Below are 18,186 nucleotides of genomic sequence, written 5' to 3'. Positions count from 1 at the left end.
TCTACTGATTTCTTGCAACCTTGAGATCTGCGTGCCCCCTATGAGCAGATGGAGGGAAACAAGTATGTTCTAAGCACAGGCAGGAGGCAATAGCTTGCGTGATGTAAACAAATGTTAAATAAACTATATCATTTACATTCATACATGGCAGGTAAAAGATGGAACAAAATGGCTATGTCGTCTACCACAGGCTACAAGGGAGACTCAGTGTGTGATTAAATAATGAATAAAATATCCTTGCAAATGATAATGTTACATTGTAAATAATTCCATTTGTTTACCCTGCTCTGGCATTGAAGTTCATCTCCCTTGGAGACTTCTTTGACTTTTGATGCTGTTTTGCTTTGCATATGCTTGATTTATTTTTTTTTCTACTTTCCACAGAACCTTTATAAAGGTTCAGGAACCAACTGAACTAAGTGAATAATTCACAGCAAATAATTTCTTGGCTGAATTTAGCATCTTTATTTCCATAAAATAGTCCTACACATGTTATGTATGTTTTGCACTAATTTATTGTTAAATTAGTTTTAAGTATGAATTCCCCTCTAGCCACCATCCTTCCATTTTTATGAAAAGAATGAAAAAATCTAGTCTGGAAATAGTTGATTTTTAAAATTAGTTTTATTTGTGACTGGAGAGATATGTATTGTTTTTGTTTCCTGCTTGGATGACTACAGTATTGCTACTGGTATAAATATGTCCAAACAGAATATTAGGCAATGTGAATCTCAGTTTTTAAGTTTATTTTTCTTAATTCATATTTAAGCTATTAAAATTTGATTTCTCAAATGCTTTAGAAAGGGAATATGAGGCAGTCAAAAGAGATCTTTTGTGTTTTCCTCTAGAGAAATCATATGGAGGAATATATTTTAAGGAAGAAATAGTGCAATTATTATTAATGTTTTTTACTTTGGGAAGCAGTATTTTTTGGGGGTGACTACTGCATTAAAATACTAAATTATTTCAGTGGATGAAGGGGGTGGGTGTGTATTTTGTGGATGTAAATCCAGACCAATGTTTACATCTGAATATTAGTCTAAAGACTGGAGTTTACTGGAAGAGTATGTGGTGGATGCTCCAGTGATGCAATGCGCTTAATTGGGAAGTATCTCGGAAATCCCTTTTAACTTACTGCATTTGTCTGGAAATCGTAAAGAAAACGTTGATCATTTGTCTCTGATAGAAGTGGAAGTGATGTTATACCAATAATCCCAGAACATGCCTCCCAGAGCTGCTTGGGCTGGAGGGAACCTGGAGCAGTGGGAATAGCAGGGACGTAAGGCTCTACAATCTATTAGTGTCACTTCCGATGAAAGTGTCTCCTGCTTTTGATTGTTGGATACAGGATAGTTTTTATAGCAGAGGTCAAAAGGAAACCTCCAGAAAGAAAGATCATCTTTGTAGTCCAGCTAAGGTTCCAAATCACTCTGTGTGTATTTGAAAGATGTAAAGCCAAGTCATGCTACCTGATCTACTTCCAGACAGTGCCACTACTGAAACAGCAACTGCCTCACTTCAGTTGTCTGGTAAAATGGGAGTAATAATGACACCTGGGAGTAATAATGACACCTGTATTAAGCTCCATGAGATCCATGATTGGGAAGTCCTAAAGTAAAAGCATCGCGGCATAAAATTCAGAACATTTATGCATATGAGACTTGTGGTATTCCTGGGCATGTATTTGATGATTAAGTACCTCTGTCCCGACTAAAACAGTGATCTGAAGTCTCTTTTTTCCTTTTTTCTTTTTTTTTTTTTCCAGGTGCCATCAGAAGATGCATGTCCTGGCTGAGAAAGCCAGGAGTTTCCTAAAGTCATAAAAAAGAAGGAAAAGAATCCCAGGCTGTGATAAAGGATGATGACAAGGAACGTCAAACTTCTCTTTTTGGCAGAGGCAAAAGTTTACTAGACATTTCCATTGATCCTTGCCTGGAAGTTACGAGACTGGAAGTTTTGAAGGTTCAAGGAGAACTAAAGTACATCAGTGAAGGTGGGTTTGGTTTCCTCATAGGAATTTTGGGTTGAGTAGCCACTACAACCTGAAGCATTCTCTGACATGCCTGATTGCAAAAGGATGCAGTGTGCTTACTCTGCAGCTCAGATGTGAGGCCTCTAGAATTCCTGACTCTGGAGGCCTTTGCATTGCATTGCAGGCAGTATTTTGTTTCCAAGCCTGTAAGGATGGGACTTGGGTAAAGAACTGATAATTTGCTCTGCTCTGAGTGTGCAAGCTGAAGTCTCCACATGCAGGGAGACCTCAATATCAATGTCAAGATGTGAAGTTAGAAACAGTGTTTTCTTAATGTTTCATTACTGTATGGGACTATTTGAGTAACAATTAAATGAACCTCTGAGATGAGCTGAATAACGGTGAGACAAAACAAAGTCCACGTTGCATGCTGCTTGCTTCCCTGTTGTCTTAGAGCAATGTTTACTGTAGCTGCTGGGTAGTGTGGCAGGGAAACCTTCTCCTCATTTCCATTTCAAACTCTGCGTGCTCAGAGATGAGTATAATCAGTCCCTCACTGCAGTTGTGCACTGCAGCATCTTTGCTCCTGCTCCCTCTCTCGGGGCTTGCTCCTTTGCTTGCCCAGCTGTTTGTGGCACTCTGCTTCCCAGCTGACTCAGAGGCACTGGAGCTCAGACAGCTCTGTGTGAGCACTCCAGTGCTCTCTTATTCAGAGGCACTTATGTGGCTTTTTTGCTCAGACATCTGCGTTTAAGGAATGGAAATTAATGTCACTTGCATATAGATCTCTTTCAGTGATCTTTTGCAAGCATTTCCCGATTCTGTATCTCTTTGTTTGGATGGGGTTGCAGATAAGCATTTGTACATTCGATGCTCTTGGTACAGCTATGCATTGTTATGCTCTTTCTATGGGAGTTGGGAGCCTTCCCAAAGCTCAGGGAGTTAATCACACCAACAGCAAGCTTTGGAACCCAACTGATCATCCTGTCTTTAGCAAGTATTTTTGCTAAAAAGAGGGAGGAATCTCTACTGGAGCTGGCTAAACCCCAATGTCTTAAATCTCGCTTTGTACCTGAATCACAAGCCCACAGCTGTGGCTTAATCCAGTCACTATGGGAACCTGACGGATTTCCTACCAAACTTCTCCCTCCAAAACCAGGCAAGAAGACAAAAGTGAGAAAACTACTGGGGCCTCAGTCAGACACACCATAATTTTAACACTGGAAGGATGCAGGGCTTGAGATTTGACAAATATTTTTGCTGAGAATTTAATTCCTCACATAGACATGGTGGGATTGGAGAAGATTGGGCAGACAGACTGCAAGTTCAGGGTTGTTTCGTAGGCATGGTTCCTCTTTCCAACCTCACCCAAACCCCAGAAAAGAAATAGAATGGAAGAAACTGAACGTAAGAAGGGCAATCGGGGTATATCTCAGTCACATAATCAATAGGATATTTGACAGCTTTATTCATCTTTTATCACCCACGAGTTGAGGATAACAATGTCTGAGGCAGCCATTGTCAAATGGCTCAAGGTTTGCATCAAAGCAGCCTATTAAGCAGGAAGAGCTATTACTCTTGTAATAAATATGGGACTCGGGAGAGCTGGTAAGAGATTGGGGCCAGGAAAAATGGTTTAGTCAAATGTGTCGGGTCACACTGACAAAAGGTTAACACCCTGTCACATGTCAGTAGCCACCGAATTTAGCAACTATTAACGCCTCCAGCAAGGCTCCCTCTCTATGAGGTACAGTAACCACAGATGCTTTAATGATCTTACATATGAAGGAATACGTAAAGCAGCTTAAGTCTCATTCTCTAGCTATTACAAGCTTGATCTCCTAGAATTAGACAAGAACTTTAATCACTGTCTCACTGCTGTGGTTTGCAAGCTCACACATGAATTTCTTCTTTGCCAGGGATTAATTCTGCTGTTTGGTGACATCCCATTGAAAGAGTGGACAAGAAGAGCACAAGAGATGTCAGTACACAGATGGTAATTCTCCTTCCTGAACACTGCCCAGCAGGCCAGTCACCTATTGACAGAGCTGGGTTAGGTCAGAGCTTCCGAGATAAATACTTAACATCAAACTGTGAACAAAAAGGGAAGTTTGATCTACTGTGGCCATAAGCTGTCACTCAGAAGTATTTCTGCCTTCGAAGTCCGTTTTCAAGCAGCAAGAGCAGACATCTACTCTTCCTCTTGGTACAGGAGAGACAGCAGCCAGGAAGCAAACCTCTTGTGAGAGAGCCTGGCAGAACTGGCCAAAGAAAAGAAGTCAACATGGGAAGGAAGTGCAATGCCATGTCCCGCTGGGCCCAGAACGCCTTGTAGTGTCTACGCTTGACTTGAGAGACCTACCTCTGCTGGCCAAAGGCACGTGAATCTTCACAGTTGCTACCTGTTGTCTGCCCATTGCCAGGGACGATGGTGCCCAGCCTGGGCAATGGTTCAAGTGTCCCATTCCCCAAATTCAGCTTTTGGCTGCAGCCCCCCTGCCACGAAGCCGGGAGTGATGACCAGCCCGGCCTCTGTACCACCACCTGTGCGCTGGAATGACTTTCTTCTGCTTTCTCTCAAATAACCCACCGGCCCTTGGGGCAGAAGGAAGAGGCAGCAGCCTGGGGAGTGGATGACGGGAGGAGGTACAGGAAAGGGGGTGCCGCGGGTCGGTGAGGTTGAGGGACGGTGCGGGCGGACAGCGAGTTGGAAGCCGCAGAGCCCCAAGAAAGAAGGCCGGGGCAGGGTGGCCGAGCGGCGGTTGCTGCCACCCGGGGGGGCCGGTGCTGCTGGGCGGGAGGGGGGGACCCGCCGGGCGCCGCCTCCTGCTCCCGGGCCGGGCGGGGCGGGGGGCTCCCAGGCGCGGGTGCGCCGCGCCCCGCTATTAGGGGGAATGCGGTAGCGCGGTGGCTGCAGGGGACCGGCGCTGCCGCTGCCGCCGCCGCCGAGGGGCTGCCGCTGCGCGGAGAGCGCCGCGGATTTGCTCGCCGGGGAGCCGCGTCCGCCGGCGCAGGTTCCGCGCCCAGCAGCGGGAGCGCAGGGAAGGGAAGGGGGCGCGCACCCCCCCCGCCCCCCGCCGCCAGAGGAGGATGAGCGGGACGCTGCGGGGAGCGGCGCCGGCTGCAGGTAGGAGGCGGCGGCGGGGAGCCGCGGAGCCAACCGCGGGGCTGGCCGCGGCCCTGCGCGGGGGGAGTCGCCCGTGGCCTCCTCGATTCCACACACGCACCCCCCCCGCCCTTCCTCCGCGCTGCCGCCTTGCGCAGGTGTGTGTGTGTGTGGGGTGGGGGTCCCGGCTCTCCGCGGGAGCCAGTGCAGCTGCCGGGGCGGCCGCGCCCGCGTAACTGGGTGCGGAGGGAAAGGCGCGGAGCGGCGGCGGCGGACTTCGGCGCAAAGTTTTGGCTGCCGGGAGGGAGGCGCTGGCGCGGCGCGGCGGGCGGCAGCGGAGGAGCCGCTGAGGAGGCGGGGAGGGATGCCCGGCCAGCCCGGTGCCTCCTCGTCTGCCAGCCGGGGCGAAGTCGGCGAGAACTGCGCGATTGGGACGTGCGGGCGGGGAGATGCGAACCGCGGCTCTGCTCGGAGAACCCGCTGTTTCGGTGGCGTGTGGAATAATTTAACACTTCCAGAGCCGGGCAAAGCCAACTTAGAGCTGTAGCGAGCATCTTCGCGACCGTAGTGGGAATGAACGTGAGACACCGGTTTCTTTCTTATTTCTCTGTGCGTGTGACTCTTTAGCAGGGTTTTCTTTCCATCCACCTATGCGTGCGCAGCCTGGAAGGAGCAACTTGAACCAGCTGTCCCCTGTTGGTTTAATATTCGCAACCCGAATAAATATTTTGTTGCCCTTCAGCCTTTTTCTCAACGCCTTCTTGTAATGTAGATGATTAATCAGTTAGGCTAGTAGCCAATTAGGCATAACCTTGTAGGAAAATAATTATGCGAGGATATATGGGGTTTGACTAGTGATGTGATACAGTATACACCCAGATTTTAGTAGCTGTTTCTCAATGTGTGTGTTCTTGATTTCGAATGGAAATCAAAGTGTAGTCACAAATACGTTGTTACTTCCAGTGAAAGAATATAATTTTCTTTGCCAGTGAAATATATGACAGTTTTAAAGTAAAATGGGGGGGAGGGGGTATCGAGAGGAGAGAGAGGGGCTGTTTTTTGTGGTCAGTCACAAAATGTTTTTCTCCCTTTTAAATATGGGCTTTCTAGTGCTGCTGGTTGCTTTGAATGTTTGGTTTGGAGAAATGAATTTCATTTTGGTGCCCTAGGAGTTTCGTGAGAAGAGGTGCACTGCTATGTCTTCTGAGGATAGTCGTTTTAACTGATCTTGTTAAATAATGCTATCATTAAATGAGTGCAAATTGAAGCAAATGTATTTTTCATTGCCCACAAGTTGTGTTTCTGAGCTAAATTTCTTTTTATGGCTAGAGAGGCTTTTGCACTGCAGTATTACAATACAGCCATATTAAAAAGGTCCTTGGAGCAAATAACCCTCTAATGCTGCAGCTATGTTTTCAGTAGACTTCAATAGTTCTATGCGAAATAATTATGTTGGATTTAAGCAATCTGGGCTGAATTGATTGTGCTTTTTTAATTGTGATCTTAAATTGCTTGTAGGTATTCATGTGGTTGGTGAATCTAAACTCAAAATCTAAAAAAAGAGCTCCAAACCCAAAGCTTTAATTTGAATTAAATAATTTTTCTCTCTTTTTTTTTTTTTGCAACAGGTTCTTCTGGTCTTTTTTTTTTTTTATTTCCTTCCCCTTCTTCCTTTAATTGACAGTGAGGTCTCCTGCTTGAATGTATTTCCTTAACTAAGTAGAGTGCAGTGGTACATGGTACCATTATTCTCTTCTGTGTATGGTTTATTCTGTCTGTGATGCTGGAAGGAATGAAGGCAAGGAAAACTAGAGATAAAAGGGAAGAAGATTCCTGAGGCTGATGGTCTTGGCGGTTTGGGGGATGAAGGTTTATTCCGAGGAACCCAAACACATTTTACATGGTGGTTTCTGTGGGATATAATGCTGAAATCACAGCACAGGTCAGCATGTATCCTTCAGCGATCTCGCACTAAATTCTCTGGTGCGTACTTGGAAGGTGTGAAAAGCAGATGTGGAACTAAGCTGCTTACCTTCTAATGTCAATATTTGGTGCTAAAAATTTAATTTTGAGTGGAAGACAAGCAGGTTGCTTACTTCTCTTTAGCTGCAGCTCTTCATTACTGGTTTTTGTTTGCTCTAGTAAACAAACACGTATCTCTTAAAATTGAATTAAATGTATAAACTGCTTGAGCCAGGGAGAGGAGAGAGAATGACTCTGGCTTAAATAATAAATAAAAAAATAAAATATCATGCCCCTGACTGGCTGAAGTACAGCTTTGGCCTGATCACTCGAGCAGTGCTCTGAGCAAACCCTCTGTGTCCAGCACCCTTCTCCTGGATTGGAGGATGGAAGTGCTTGGGGTGACTTGCAGGGTGACGCCTGCTTGACTGACAGACGCTTATTGCAGAGCGGCACCCGGTGCTCTCTAATTTTGCCTCTGTAATGATTTCCTCCAGCAAGCTGACAGAGAATTAAAATGTTTACAGTCAGGTTTTGGAAGGGTTCGTCAGGATGCAGAGGGGAGGGAAATCCTTCCATTTTTAGATCTCTCTAATCCCAAGCTTCTGTTCCTGTAGTCATGCTAATTTTTTTATTGATTGTTGTGGCAGTGACTACTGTGTTTCAGAGCGCAGTAATGCTAACATCTCCACTCCAAATAGAGTAGTCTTAAAAAAAAAAAAAAATGTAAGTGGGAAGGAAGGAGTGGCTGAAAGACATCTTACTCCAGTCTTTTTTTTTCAGGTTGTTCATGAAACTGAGGCCATTGATGAACAGTTGTACAATTTTGAAATTATATTTCAGTGAGAGGACTAAGCTTTAAATCCTATGTTTACTGTAGAAATGCCAGGTAATCTTAAGCACTACTTACCATAAGGATGAACACTTCAGTGTTCTCCAGCTCAAGCCCATTTCTCCACTGGAACAAAACTATGGGAACAGATGAGTATTAGTTGAGGAAGGGTGTCAGTTCCCATGTTGATGTCAACCTTTGTGTGCAGAAGGAGCCAAGCTGGAGTCAAGACTGGTACCCAGAATGGCAGTACATGAGCAGCAGAAAATTGAGTCAGTCACTTCTGATGATCAGCTTTCTCCTTACCAACTTCGTATGTGTGCTGCAGATCAGGAACGTAGTCTGTTTTTCTTTAACCATCTGATTCTGATATAAAATTCCTTTACAGATCCATCTGCACTCATCAGATGAGCGTAAGTCATGCTTATGCCCGATATTCACCCTCTGGTACCGACCTTTAGTTTCACCACTCATTTTCATACCTTAGTACTGGGAGCATTTCCCACTGAAATAGGGTGCTATTGGGGGTCCCACATCGCCTCCTTCCGCGCTTTGTGTAGGGAAGTAAGCGTGACGTTGCAGCTAACCCAGCCTGGAGCTGGCAAATACGGATGCTTTCACAGTGACACCTATTAAGTGAATTCACTGTTTACAAGGGGGAAAGGAGAAGGTTTATGATACTCATGAGGAAATACTGAAATGGGTATGTTCTCTGTGTTCCCCATTCATCTGACTGCAGGCTGCCTACAATTGCTCTATTGGATTTTTAAGGATGTCCTTCTGCTGTCAGAGCTCTAAAGAACAAAATAGGTGGCACGTCTGTGGTTTTACGCCTTACCAGGGATGCAGAAGCAGGCTGGAAATGTAAACGAGCAATTCTCAACTGTTGCTAAGAGTCCTTGGAAGAGGGAATGAAAACTATTCTTTTGAGTAACCTGGATAGCAGATGGAAATGACCCTTTACGCAGTGTCTATAAAACAGCATGTTGGATAAAATGGTCTTATTACAGGAAGTGCAGAGGGCGAAAAACCTAAGCAGTCTTGACAATCGTTTTGGGATTGTTGTACAAGAAAATCAAAGGCTTGTCAGTTTTTGCTTTTATGCACATAAATCACCTTTGCTCCTCCTGTTTCATAAAATGCATTGGGTCAGGACTTTTCAGTTTGCTTCCATAGTATTTTGAGTACTTACAGTAGTGTACATGTAACAAACAACAGGAGATCCGTATTTCACAGCACTTTCATTTTTCATCCATATGCCAAGTTAAAGAACCTCCAACTTTCCTTTAAATTAGCGTGAAGATTGTGCAAGCCAGTTGAAAGCGAGGAGAATACGTTCCGATATTCCTGTTTTATATCCACAGATTGATGCATTCAACAGCCAACTTCTTTGATTCTTGCAACAATTAAACATGAGTGACATAGTGGAAAAATACCGAATGAATATTTACTCCTGTTTTAATGTAGCAGAGTTCTGTTGAAGTCAAAGCAACCGCATCTGGTTCCTTAAGCTGAGGATGCGGCTCAGCAAAGGACTTTTCTACTTGGCAGGAGGCTGGGTTTGGTACCCCTACCATTCCTTGCAGGGCAATATTTAGAAAAAAAAATAATCTTAGGAACATCAGTGGGATTTCTTATTTGAAAAGTTAAATACTCCTCAGTGAGAGGTGAGGGTATTACTCTGGCTCACAGAGCATTTTCTCTGACTAATGTATAAAAAATGTACGTTGGGATTGCCCAACACTGATAATTCACGCACCTCTGGAGTGGAATACAGCAGCCATTCTGGGCTAGAAACATTATGCAGGAGGGGTTTGGGGAAGAGAAATGAAGAAAAACTAATCCAATTGAAACTGCAAGGGGAATTTAGGAAGCAGAATGCAATTATCCAAGTTGGATATTGGCCAGGACATGTTAGTTAACATTTTTACTCTTGCAAGAATTGTCATGGGATCTTTAATGACGATGAATGGTCAGGGCTCTACTTTACATCTCATTTGAAAACTTGAGCTTTCACTTCATCATGGGGATGAAGTGAATGCTTTACCTTCCTTCCGGATATGTTGCTTTGGTCAATGTGCTTTCTCCTCTATGGGCCCGAGGCTCTCCGGGCACACCTGCCTTGCAACTCCACACGTCCAAGGGTTTTCTTCACCTTGAGCTGCTAAACCAAAAGAAAATCCAGACACTCAGCATTACTTGATGTTTCCTTTCTACTTAGCTTCCTTTTTGTGGAGGGATAGGTAAAGGTAGTCTTACCCCATCACTCCTCCCTGCCCTGAAATTTTGTCATGTTAGCTGTAATCTCTTTGCATGCATATTATTAGTTGCAGGTTCTTCTAAACCATGTCAACCCTGGTTGTCATGGTTGAGTGTTACGTGACATGGTGCACCCTGGTAACTCCAGGTGGTCTTTACAGTGGATTGTGTCAATGCATGGAAGTTACTTGTTTCAGGGACTAATAAGGCATTTTTTGCAAGACCACACATCAAAGCTCAGTTCTGATTTAGAGAACTACCATCTTCCTGTGGAGAAGTCCCCCTTCAGTTCAAGTTGGCCACGGCTTATTTCCCTCTCCTTCTAGTACACTGGTTCTCACCCCTGTTTTATGAGGACCAGTGGATGGAAGAATCACCTGTCAGTAGTAAAGAGATGATAAATCTTACTGAAACTGGTGTTTCAGGAGGAAGGAGCTGATGTGTAAAATATTTTCTTCTCTATAATGACGATTTTCCTTTTAGCTCTCTGGACTTGAATCTTTTTAAAAAAGCACTTTTTAAAAAGTCTTTGTCCAGCTGAGAGTGTGTTTTAATATCAGTACTCTTTGGTACTCAGGCTGGAATAGCAGTAGGATGGCAGTACGTTTCTTGGGGGGAGACGAGGCTTTGTGTTATTTTGGAGGTTTAAAATGGTGCTTTTGTTGTGATTCAGGCAAAATATGGTTCTGGGAACTTGGAGGATTGCTATGTACCTACTGAGCTACCTTTTAGTCGGTTTATCAAAGTGCTTGCAGTCTATCTTAGAAGTCATGAAGCAGTGGTAGATGCTGAGAGATAAAACTAGATCTGTATCCAGACTTTAGTATATAATTTTATTAACAAAATATGAAGAGCAATGTAATAGTAGACACTTTTTTTCTTTCCTATTGGAAGACCTGTCCTGACACTTTGTTTTCCTGGAGGCTGAAACATAAGGAGGCTATGCTTCTAAGCTACCTGTGTCACTGATACTCATATGCAACACAGATAATTAAAAGATAACAGGGTTAATACTCTCCTTACAGCAAAGATTTTTGCTATTTATGTAGAAATTTCTGTCAAAACTCTCATGATAACATCAATGTCTATAATTTAGAAACTGTTTCAAAATCACTTAAAATATACGTAATGTCTGAAGTGATACATTTTGCATCCAAGGATTTCCCTTCTACATTTTCATGTATCTGTGGACAGTTTAGATTGTTTCGTAGTCTATGGAAGGATGGGTAAAGCCGGTATCTGCATCCATGTGTCGTCTTGGTTAAAAGTAAAGAGCTGACCACTCCAACCTGTGTTACGCAGGCTTGTGGTGCAGTTTCTACAGAATTTGTGGGGTTTCACAGGGACAGTCGTGAGTGCTGGGGAGAGTCTCATCATTTTGTTACTGTCTGTCGGAGTTGCCTTAACGTACAGATGGGTCTTAATTATGCTGATTTCATCTTAGGATGTGAATCAAAATCCCAACTCTAAGCTTTCTAAGATGTTCAGAGTATGTGGAATGTAATGGTAAGGAACAAAATGAATCTTCATCATCATCCAGAAGCCTTGGAGGAAACTGCTCTTCCTTATCTCTGTAAAATAACAATGTCTTTGGTCCAGGGCTTCTTAGATGACTGTGTAAGGCCAGATTTTGTCCGTCATAAATAAAGTGAATGGGCTTAGGGACTTCACGTGTAAATAAAGTGCCCATTCCATCTGCCTCTGTGTGGCTTGACCCACAAAATAACAACAAACGCTTCCACTGCTTGAAAGAATTTGATGAATATATTATGTTGGCCAGGTGTAAAGCTGTGATCTGTGACATTTCATGCCTCATGTGGGCATTATGCTGTCATGCGGCACAGTGGGCTGCATTAATAGAGTCTTTGGGGATAAAGAGAGAGAGAATATGGACAGAAGCTGTTGTTAGGCAAAATAAATTATAGAGTAGCTCATCCTGTGTGAGAAGGATTGTGAGTGATGTAGTTTCAAACATCATTTTTTCAGTAATTGTGCTGTTTGAATTGTGACCTACTTTAATAACATTCTATCATTTTTAATATTTCTTTATTCATTACATTTTATACGCACTCAGGTGGTTTACTGCAAGCTGTGTGGAAATTACAATGAAGGTCAAGTGCTCTTTGTGAAGATAAGTTATTACTGAAAATATTAACTTGTTGTCATTATTGTTTTCCAACGTGAAATTTTATTTGTCTGGTGGATGAAGAGATGATGTCGGGCTTGTGTTAAAGTGTGTGATTACTGTCAGTAGACCAAAGTCCCTCCAGTCATAGGTCTGAGACATACATGATCACTGAACAAGTCTCACTTTAAATTGATTTATTTTTCCCTACACTGTTAAGCTGGTACAGGCCCTTATCGAAAACAACATCTTTCAGATTAGGACTGGCTTATATAGATTTAACATTTAAATGCCTTCAGTTAGCTGAAGCTGAACTGAAAATTGCGACTTTACTATTGAAATAACCATGTCTATGCATGGTTTTGCAGCCTTTCAAATGAGCTTACATTCATGCTTTAAATTATATCAGTTTAATATTTTTCATATGGAAAAGGCTTTGTGGCTTGGTCCACAGGAGGACTGTGTGGAGTTGGAGTCAAGCCTTGGTTAGGGTTGAGAGTATGCTCTTTATTGCAAGTGCTGGTGTCACTTCAGTTAAATCACAAGTTCTCTACAGCAGTTACCCATACAAAGGACCTTCCAACAGTTGCCCCGTGGTTAGCGGACATGTAATTGTAATTTGTATGCCAGAGTTTGGAGAAACGTGTCTTGGGATCAGGACATCAGGATCACCAGCTTCTCAAATCATAATCCCACTGTGGTGCAGCATGTGTATTACTTGGCTTAGAGCAATGAAAAGGCATACCGCTGGAAAAAAAGAAAGCTTTTCAGCATCCCCGCTATCTTTGTAAAGCGTAACAGACATGTTGGTTACTAATGCATCATTTCTTACACATTATCGAAATAGAGTAGTTTTATGTAAAGGTCAGCTGTACTTAGTGTCTAAAATGTTCCAGTTTTTATTATGCATATTTGAGGCTCCTCTTAGGAAGCAAGTGTAGAAAGAAAACAGAAGGGTTACAGTGAATATTCACCATTTTGGCTGTTGCAGCAAGTCAGGGGTTGAAGCGTTCTCCTTGCGTGACCAAAATTCTAGCCTGCTGGCTTGATGTGTTAGACCTAAAGGTTTCCCTGATCCAAAGCCAGAGAGATCTCAATTTAGAAGTCATCAGCATCTAATTTTCCTTCTATGTAATTTGAATTCTATGTAGTCATGTCTTCTAAGTATAATATGGAAGAAAACTGGAGTAATTAGTAAGTATCCTGCTTTTAAAGGTTCTGGACTGCTGTGCTAGGTTTGGATTGGACAAGTAGGTTAGGAAGACAAGAACTGTTTTACAGAAACAGAAGTGAGAGATTTTTAGTTGAATGTCTATTTTCTGAGTGCGATTGAGCTACCCTTGACAAAGATTTCATGTCCCCTCAGCTTAAAAAAGAGTAGTGGAACAGGAGAAGGTTAGCCCAGAAAAGAGAGCACTTATGATAGAGACCTGTTAAAACCTTATGGAGGACTGAATAAGGAATTGTCTTTTCCCCAATAAATTAAGTGAAGGCCGTCATATGACATGAGCAAGCAGCAGATACAGAACAAGTAAGACCCTTTATGCAAGGTAGTGTTACGCAGGAAAGTTCACTGCCTTGGCATGCTGTAGGTGCTAAAAGCTTACATAGACCAAACAATTGCCTGGAAAAGGTTGTGGTAGAACTGAGGACTGTTGCATGGGGTGATAGTGCTTCTGGCATAGAAATGCAGGTTCACAAATGTCTGGAGGCTGGAAGTGTGTTCTGGTGAATTATCACAGTATGTTTCTGCTCTTGGTGACTGCCAAAGAGTCAAGGTTACTGAATACAGGGCCAGCTGGCCTGTTGCTCTGAGCCAGAAGGGCTTTCTTACGCGTAGGTGAAGAACTTAGCCAAAAGCCAGTGCAGGACAGTACACCATCTCCTCCTCCCTGCTGTCATCTGGATCTCTCTTGAGTTAAAGCTGTTTGAGCTGGACTAGAGCATGGGAGATGGTAGAAGTTGTTTTTAAGAGACAGGCATCGGTGTGGTAGGAAAGGTGTAAAGTTCTAGCAAGGCACTCAGTGTTGCAAAGATGTAGAAAACTGAAGTAGTGCCTTGTGCAGGTGATTTATTTTGCTGTAGTTTTAACCAATGACTTTGGTTTAAGCCTGTTATTTCAGTTATTTGGTGGTACGTGCTCTACCCTTGCTGTTTGATAGTGTAATGACCTGTCTGTTGGGAGTTGCTTGTTGTTTGTGAACACTTGTGTTTATGTATAATCTGTACAGCTGTAAGAAGCTTGTAAAATGACCCAGCAGAATTTTAAATGTATATATTTAAAAAAAAAGTGTCCTGGTGTAAAGTGTTGAAATGAGAAATTGGAAAGTGAATGTGCTCCCTGAAAGGAGAGCAAGGACGGATGAAGCTTGCAGAGGAGACGTGCTGTGTATCAGCACGAGGAACAAGTGAATCACTTCAAAGACAGGTCAGTCCTACTCTTCCAACCTATTTCTCCACAGGGCATGAATGTGGTGGTTGTGGTGATGGATGCTGGTCTATCCTGAGCACCAGAAGTTGAAGTAAGATGATTCATGTGCAGCTTTGTCCAACAACTGCTCCAGGTTCTGACTTAGTCTTTAAAACTTCACCTTTTCAGTTTAAAAATCTTGCGAATGTAAACAGTCTGTGCTTTTTTGAGTTTAGAAACCATTATATTGCATTTAGGTCACGATTAAGCTTTGTTCCAAGCTCATGAGATGGAGACTCCAATTCATTTTTATTGGAAGTGGAGAATCTTGGGTAAGTGCTTCACCTCAGGAATCAGGGCTTAAGAACAACACTAAATATCATGAGACTCGTGATAAAATCTTAAGAGTGGGCAACACTATATAAGCCACTGATCAGCTATCAGATTGTAATTAGGTTTGATCATTATCAGCTTGAGCCAGATTTGCACAGGTTACTTAGGCATGGAAAGGCACGTGTTACCAATTCCTCGAGCAACTCAGTCCTCCTATTGAACAGTTCCTCCATCATGGTGATATGGTGTGATCAGGTATTTTTCTCTTTTCTTTTGCATTTTTTTCTTTCCTTTACAGTTTACTTTGTACCAGCTCAGGTTATCTAGTGCCAAGTCACAGGAGACCAGGCATTCTTCCCATGTGGAGGAATGATCTAGGCTGAATATCACTGTTGGTCCTGGAGGTTATGGTTTGCCCAGTTCATTCTGATTCTGGAGGCCAAGGAAGTACTTTTAATTCTAAATGGCAGTCTTACTTTGAAATAGGTTGTTTTTCTGTGGAAATGCTTGTCTGTTCCTGTAACTTTCTGTATACAAATTTTGAAGAAATAAAATATTAATCTGGTAGGAAGAATGTCACCTTGTGCAGGGTTCTAGGGTACAATGACATTTGTTAGTGGGAGGACCTGAAGTAGTAGAGTTTATTAATAATTTCACTTATTGCAGATTCTGCCTTCAGATTATCACTTCAAGTGCAAATACATGGTGGAGTTTACACGTGGCAACATTTAAAAAGCAAAGTTCAGATACTGTAATTGTGCAGTGGAATCGCTTGGAATTATTTAATGAGAGCCATACAAAAAGGTTCCTCTTTAATTTCATTAATAATGTATTTTGCAATGGGCTGGAGACATTTGGCTGACAACTTTTCTTGCAGTATGTTGTAGAACAAATCAGTAACTGACTAAAATTTCATCATTTGGAATTATGCTGTACATCATGGCTGCTAAGAATTTCACAGTGACAAGGAGATCATATAGCCCTTATTTCAAAAGTATAAATTAGGGAATGGAATAGCATTTTTTACCTGTCAGCAGACATCAACAGATAGGAACAGAGATTGGACCAATTGTACTTTTTGAAAGAGTGGTGTGTCCATCAAAGCTAGTTAATTCATTCTTTTGATATGTATCCTGATTTATTTCTCCCCCTTTATTGAAGCAGCAGTATGAACACATGCTCACTGGCATGCACTTCATTCTTCCAAAGAATTTCACAGGAGCAGTTTATGAAACAGCCAGCCTTTTTTGCCAGTGAGATTTCTCTTCCTACTTCTACCTATTAGTTGCAAACATCATATTTTACCTTGCAAATGTCGGATGCTGGCTCTCTAGTTCTGTTCACCTTTGCTTCCCCTGCAGCTCCCACATCTGATTGGGCTCTCGGCTCCGCAGTTGCCTGGCTAACTTGCTTTCTGCCTCATTTACTCCCCAATGACTGCTGAACGATGTTCCCTGAATTCAGGACCAGCACAACTTTGCGACTGGCTGCTCAGGATGCTGCAGCAGCAGTGTGTTTAGTGACTTCTCTTTAAAGATGTATAGCCGTACATCTTTTGAATTGTAAAGCTAAATTTCATTAGCTTCACTGGAAGGAAGGAAGGAAGGAATGAACACTGGAGAAAAAAATATACCACTGAGGCTACTGTAAGAAATTCTGGCTAAATGATTCAGCATAGTGGAGCTAGTGCTGAGTACAGTTAAATATCGGTACGCTCGCTGTATGCTTTACTGAAGCTAAGGTAGAAATTCATGGTTACCTGAATCCTGAACTTTCATTATGAATGCCAAACCCAGCCACATGTGTCACTTGTGGTGTTTGGTACTTTGCCACTTGAAGAAGTGTATGCTGAGGTTTTGGAGAGGCTTACATTGTTTTGTTTTTTTTCCACTGAGCTAAGACTTTCTTTAGAGTGAACCTAAGGCAAGTTGAGACCACTGGCAGTCCCACTGACAGTCTTTCTTCTTAGAGCTTTGGGCTCTTTTCAGCTTGATGCTCACAGCGACACTGAACACAAGTTAGAGGTGTGAGCTGTGAGTGCTGTTCCCCATCAGCTGTTTTTCTCTGTGCAATATTGTGGATTTGGTCCTTAGTGGCTCAGAAATGAGAGTCTTGGACTGATTCCCTCCTCACAGGTACACCTGCATCTTTGTGGGCCCTCATTAATCTGGTGCTCGCTGACTTTAAACCTGTGGAAAGATGAACAAGTGTGTGAATGTGGGGTTTTCTTGGAGTTTTTTGTTAAGGTTCTGCTCAGGCAGAGTTGAGTCTTTTTCAGTGGAGACATATGGGCAGATGGTGGTGGTGGTTTTCCAGTTGCTTATTTGTAACATCTTTCTTCTGTCATATTCTGTCATATCTGGAAGTGTTTAAGACCAGGTTGGATGAGGCTTTGGGCAACGTGGTCTAGTGGAGGGTGTCCCTGCCCGCAGCAGGGGGGTTGGAACTAGATGATCTTTGAGGTCCCTTCCAACCCAAACCATTCTATGATACTATGATTTAAGCCCCTTTTTAAAACCCTCGATGGGAGTGTCCTGGCTCTCTGGAAGTTCAGGGAGAGCACTGTGATTGCCTGCCTTGCGTCTTAACAAGGAACCCTCTTTATATGTATATCTCACCTATTGTCTTGAATGATTTCCCGCCTAACTAAAAGTTCTGTGTCTGGTTTCAGAATCCCAGTTTCCTAAATGTTGGAAAGTAGCTGGTATTTTTTCCTTAAAGGTCCTTATAAATACCAGGCTAACAGGAAAGAAACAAAATGCTACGTAAACTCAAGTAATTTTGACAATTCCTTAGCTAATTGGGCCAACTAATAAAGTAAAATTGGGGTGGAGATAGGGCATTCATGCACTTTGCTGTATTCTGCAGACATCTGATTTATAATTTTAATGTTGGTTATCTTATAGGTAGCATGTTATTTTTAGACATCAGCATTGAAGCCGGATAGCTGCTTGTGCATATTTTGAGGAAGGGAGAGACAAGAGAACTGGACATCGATCTTATTTTTTGTTTTTCTTTTGAAGGAGGCTGAATTTGAGACAAACTTGGCACTGCTCCATAGCAGAGGAACTTGCAGTGATGCTGCAGTTTTGTTGGTGCCACTGCAGACACAAAGGCTAAAGCAAATCAAAATGAACTGAGAGGAGCAGATGGGGCACGTGAGAAGTTGGGAAATCATTCAAAGTGT

General features: G+C 42.8%; 1 protein-coding gene across 1 annotated transcript in view; it reads left to right on the top strand.

Annotated features, from left to right (window-relative positions):
• The first annotated feature begins 4,923 nt into the window (after positions 1-4,923).
• The window catches only part of DAB1 (DAB adaptor protein 1), a 467,833-nt gene continuing 454,570 nt past the window's right edge, over positions 4,924-18,186 (top strand). Inside the window, exon 1 of the mRNA XM_054833773.1 lies at positions 4,924-5,099. The gene's annotated coding sequence lies outside the window, so the exon portion shown is untranslated. The remainder of the gene's footprint in view (positions 5,100-18,186) is intronic.

Source organism: Grus americana, chromosome 8, assembly GCF_028858705.1.
Source record: "Grus americana isolate bGruAme1 chromosome 8, bGruAme1.mat, whole genome shotgun sequence".
Taxonomy (NCBI): domain Eukaryota; kingdom Metazoa; phylum Chordata; class Aves; order Gruiformes; family Gruidae; genus Grus; species Grus americana.
The sequence above is the reverse complement of the archived record's forward strand: the minus strand, read 5'-3'. Positions and strand labels throughout refer to the sequence as shown.